This window comes from Carlito syrichta, unplaced genomic scaffold, assembly GCF_000164805.1.
Source record: "Carlito syrichta isolate Samal-C Ts95f unplaced genomic scaffold, Tarsius_syrichta-2.0.1 Scaffold316274, whole genome shotgun sequence".
In the NCBI taxonomy this organism is placed as follows: domain Eukaryota; kingdom Metazoa; phylum Chordata; class Mammalia; order Primates; family Tarsiidae; genus Carlito; species Carlito syrichta.
In genome coordinates, this window is record NW_007260370.1 from 711,100 (window position 1) to 717,099 (window position 6,000).

The window sequence follows — 6,000 nt, forward strand, 5'->3', positions numbered from 1 at the left end:
GTACTGCAAGTGGGCCGTCCTCCAAAAGATAATTCTGGTTTCTTTGGGTCCCCCCCGCCTTGTAAAAGAAGTCTCTGAGAAGATCAGGGAGAGTTCCTTAAAGAATGGAGACTGGGTCTGTGTTCTTATTAACATTGGAGTTTGTAGCTAGGTGAAGGTGCCATGAAAGAGGAAGGGTTGTATGGTTTGAATCTCCTGCAGGAGCCTAAGGAAATAACACCCAGGCTTTTTAAAAAGCTGGTCCAGTTGTGAGGCAAAAATGAATAAATGAAGGGCAAGGGTCAAAACGTGCTAGCAGTTAGACATCAAAATATGGTGTCAGACACTTTATTATATTCTGTGTTTGTGCCATAAATATTTTGGACTTGAGTTCAGGATCATCCATTTATCCTTATTAAACTCAATTTTGTTAAATTCAGCCCACTATTCCAAGCTGCCAAAATCCTTTTTGAAACTGATTCTGTTACATGGTATTTTTGCAATATTGCCAAGTCATTTATCATTAGAAAATGTAATGACAATAACCTCAAAATTTGTAATGAGTGATAAAAATGTTGAATATTATAAAGCTAAGGAAAAAGCACTTTGGCACCCCACTCAACTGTTTCCTCTAGGCTGGCATAATTCATTAGCTGTCCTTTGAATGTTGACAATCACTAATTCATTAAATTAAACTGACATCTAAAACTTACTAGTCCAGATTGTCTCAAAGAAGATGATGTCCAACAATTCACGAACAATAATTCACATTTTCTTGCATAAACCCAGATGATTTACCAGATTAATAAAAGTATCAAAAGAGGAAATGTGATTATATTTGCTTTTTGATTAGCTACTCAGAATGGTGTTGTGAATCCACCACAAATTTACCTCCCTGAAGCCTTTTGAATTCACTGCTTCATCTATTTCTGGTCTTCTAATGCTGGTCTTAGCATCCAGAGATCTCAATTGCAGATTATTTTTATACTATACTTCTAGTTTGTCATTGTAAAGAGATATGAATTTATTTAGAACAGATTGGGGTGGGCCAATAGTCTTTACCCTCTTGGGCTTCAATTTCTTCCTAATAGGGTTTCATTGGTGTTTTTGGAGATTGGACACCCTTATCTTTATATCATCATTTTATCATGAGTTCAAAGTCATGGCTTTCTCTTGCTCCAAATAAAATCGTAAGACACTTTCATATTTTTACTCCTCCCTCCACGCCAATCTTAGATCAGTGGGGATTTTAGTCTTTCTGATGTGAATCTTAATGACCCTAGCACTCTTGTATTTAATATTCATTTGTTCATTCACTCATTCAACAGTGCTTTTTGACTACCTGCCATGTTCTTAGCCCTGCATAACTAAAATGATGAGTACAAAAGCCATGGATACTTTTCAATTGTATTATCCTTTTTAAAATATCTGCAACTACATTTATTTTTTGGTTTTTTTTCTCCTTTCCTCCTCATTTTATCATTTGCAATTGCACTCAAAATTGCATTTTTGAGAACAACATAACACTTTTGAGTCATAATCTCTTTAGGAGTCTCATGCCATGAATAATGCATATCTTTTCTCTAAACATTTTGCAGACATTCATATAGTCTAGGGTGTACGACTCATGATATCCAACTTCCTTTTCCCTGGAAAAAATAAGATTCAAGATACGATGGTCACTTTCTTTTATTTTTCACTTAATCAATTCCTCTTGTTAAAGCTAGGTTGAACTCGGTTGTTTCCTCTGGCTGTTTCCTTTCCTTTTTAAATATTACAATGTTATTAATTATATTCAAAAAACATGTTACATAGTTGGGTTTTAGCCAAATAAAATGTTTGGTCTGTTCTTGGATGATTGAAATCTTCTTTCACTGCTGATAAGAACAGGATCCTTGCCTGTCTTGTTCACCGCTAATTCCTGCACGCTGATGGGGCCATATGGCCATTGATGTTATTACTTACTCAATGCTTTCTAGTGCACTCTGCCTTCAGGAAATGGAGATTTCTATGCAGATGTTAATCTTTTCAACCTTTATTGCTAGCCTGCTTATCCTCTTAAAAATCTGTTTCTTTTGAATGAGAAAAATCCTTCTGTTATCGTGTTATAATGTAGAGAGCAATCACTTCACATTTCAGAGATGCATTGTTTTATATTTTCATTAATTTAACAAATATTTACTGAATGCCTACATAAGAATGACAATAACATCACAAGTTATTGTAATTGAACATTAACTGTATGTCAGGCATTTTCTAAAGCATTTTACATAAAGTAACTAATCTGATCTTTATAATCCAACTGAAATGTATAAATAGTAAGATAAGTTTCCAAGGTTAAAATTTTAAACAGAGGGGTATTCTGGGCATTGGTGATCTAGAGTGCACGACATAGGCAAGATTCTTTTTCTTAGATAATTTACATCTCAGGGAGGAAAGTAGATGGTAGACAAGTAAATAAGACACTTTCAGAGAATATGTGCTATGGAGAAAAATAAACACGGGTCTGTGCTAGAGAGTAATTGGGGAAGAAAATACTTTTAATAAGATGGTCAGGGAGGGCCACTCTGGGGAAGTGACACTTTACTATGGATCAGCCAGGGTGCTCTCAGGGACATGAAACAGAAAAGTGAACACACAATAGTTTAAATAATAGGATAACTTGTTATCTTACATAAAGAAGATGGCTTAAAGTAGAAAGGCTGTAGGATAGTTAATTTAGCTACCTCCTTGCTTGCAAGATGGCTGTAGCACTTCTAGCCATTCCGTCCTCACATAACTTAGGCAAAGTCCTTAAGGCAAAAAGAAACAGCTTCTGCCCGTAGTTCTCTCTCTCTTTTTTTAATCAGCAAGGAGATCTTTGTTTTCAGTAAACTTCATATTACATCTTATTGGTCAAAATTGTATCACCTGCATGGGAAATGACTTTACATCTTTTTTATATAAGATAACAAATTTCCCTATTATTTAAGCTATTGTGTGTTCAGTTTTCTGTTTCATTCATGAAAGCCCCCTGACTGGCCTAGAGTCTAAGCCTCAGACTAATTAAGAGTCAGCCACTGGAGCTTGGATTTGGGTCACTTCTTAAGCATAAAAATAAACAGAGAAGATTAGACAACCAAAAAATTAGGTACAAAAGTGGGGAGAGATTTGGACAGGCAACTGCCAGTGACTGTAATAAACCTAGTTCTGAGTGGAGAGAAGGAGTCAATCTTGGAATAATCTGGAGGGAAAATGTTTCAGAGAAATAAACAAGATATGCAAGTCCTTGAGAGCAGAAACTAGCTTGGTGTATTCAAGGAACAGATAGATTGGTGCTTGGAGCATAGACACCTGTAATCACCAAAGACAGGGAAATCAAAAGAGGTAAGAGGTAAAGTGGTATAGTGCTTGAATGTGGTCTCAGGAGCTATAGTGACTGGAATCAGATAACAGACCTGCCTTTATTATTTATTTGACTTTGCACAAATTACTGAACCTATCTGGGTCTCAGTTTCCTCATCTTTAAAAGCAAATAATACTACATCACTCATGAAATCATTGAAAGATGATCAAACAAACAGTAATTAGAACAGGGTCTAGACCTAAAATAGAATAGCTTATTATGTCTAACATAGGTTAGCTATCATTATCATTATTTGGTTAAGGTTCAGATGATGTGGGGTCTTATAGGCCATGGGAAGGTATTTTTATTTTATTTAAATTAAACTGTGAAGCTATTGGAGTGTTTTAGGCAGACAGTGATCTAATATGCTTTAGATTTTTAGAGAAATATTTTTATTTTGTTTTCGGCCACATACAGAGTATGGGGAAGGTGAGAAGTCAATGCAGGATGATTAGTAGTATTTTGCAGTGAATTAAGTTACGGTCTGAGTAATACTCGGCTGCTCCCCTTGATGCCAATAAATCAAAGGGGCAGTGAACTGTCAGAAAGTTTATTTCTGAGTTCGAATGCAGGGAGCAAAGCCAGACTCGAGGTCTTTCTAAAATGGTTCTGCTCAACCTCTAGGCTTTTACAGTTCACTTTGATAGTCCAGATTTGTTACTACCTATACATTAGCCATGTGACCAGCAGAGCATTGTCTAGAACTTGAGTTTCAGCTGCGTTTAACGGTAGTGACATTTTTCGGTCCAGACTTCCTGGTGCCAGGTATCAGAGGTACTTCATAGCTTTTATCAGTAGAACCCAGCAGAAGCATTAATCAAGCTTGCCATAGAGTAAAGGGCCTAAGACATCATGCATTACACTAAAGTTATACAAATCACAAAACTTATGATTACACGATACAAAAGTTATATAAATCATAAGGCTTACGATTACATTGATACTATGTTAATCAAACTTATAACCACTCAGAAAAAGGGAATAAAAGAAGATTTGCAACTTTAAGCTGATTGGGCATAGACTACAGGGAAGTCAAGGATCCCCTGAAGCTACTTACTGGGAGTGAATAGGAGATAAGGGGAGGTGCACCTTTTATTAGCACTCAGGAATATTGTTCAGGAACATAAAGGAGTCCTTGCACCTTTGCCATGTCCTTCTCTAGGGGCTGTGACAATATGGACAGACATTAGAGGGTCTCTCTATCAAGTCCAGAAGGTGTGACTAGAGTGAAATCACTGGGGAAAGATGTAGAGTCAACAGAACTTAACAGCTAATGCTTAAACTTATGGTTGAGGGAAATAAGGGACTCTGAATACTTTACTTAGACAGTTGGGAAAATTGTGATGCCCTTTACAGAGACAGGGAAGGGACCTGCAGGAGTCAAAAAACTGCCAAGGGGGGGGGTCTTTTTTTTTTTTTAATTTGTAGTCTCACTCTGTTACCCAGGCTAGAGTGCAGTGGCACATTCATGACCACCACAACCTCGACCTTCTGGGCTCAGGCAATCCTTCCTCCTCAGCCTTCTAAATCGCTACAACTACAGGCGTGTGTTACCACGTCTGACTGATTATTTATTTATTTATTGTAGAGATGAGGTCTCGCCATGTTGTTGCTCAGGCTGGTCTTGAACCCCTGAGCTCAGGCAATCCTCTCGCCTCAGTCTCTCAAAGTGCTGGGATTACAGACTTGAGCACGTGGCCCAAAGGGGGTCTTATGCAACAAAATCATTAAGAACACTACTTTAAAATTCTTTTTCTTCAAAATCTACTTTTCTGCATTTCTTAAGAGAGTTTTTCTTCTATCCTTCCTACCTTCTTGATAACTCACCCTCTCCCAATTTACACACTTGATCTGATAATAAGTAAAACAGTTGGTGAAGATGATCTTTGTCAAACTGCTTTATCACAGAGCAGAAGTGAGGACATAATGAATTTAGCACTAGCTTGTTGAATATGTCCCAAAGCTTTCAAAGCCCAGCTGTTCAAGTTCAGTAAGTGAATCTCATGGAAATGATTAGTGGTTATGTTCATTTTTATTTCTCCTACCCTTTCCTTCCAGCTGCTAACGTCTAATTTTTCCTCTAGGTCAACATAATTTTAATTTCTTTTGTTCTCAAATTCAAGCTGAAAAGCAGGCTGAACAGTCGTCTCAGTTTAGCCCCATTGCCCTCCTTTGCCTTGGTCTGAATGGCCTTCAGTGATGGAGGGATACATGCTCCTTTCCTATCTGTTTCTAAAAATGCCCTGTGAGGATATAATCTACATAGGTATCCATCTTTGCGCATCATATGGGCTTATTTACTTATTTATTTTTGCTAAATATCAATAGCATTTTAAAAAAAGAGTTGATAAAGTTCTTGCAAATGACTCAAACCTTGTTGCATTTTGAGGACAACAACAAAAACACAACCTTATAGATTACAATTTTTTATTGGCAAGAACCACTCTTGCTTGTTTGGTTCAGTAAGTACTGTAACTCAGAGAATGGATACAGTTGTTCACTATACCTAAAGATTATATCATTGACATGCCATTCGTATTTGGGCACTTAAATTATTTTTCTAGTAGCGATGATGAAGTGAGATAAATTACCTTATTCTACTTTTCTTCTTTTTTTTTTTTTTTTTTTTTTTTTTT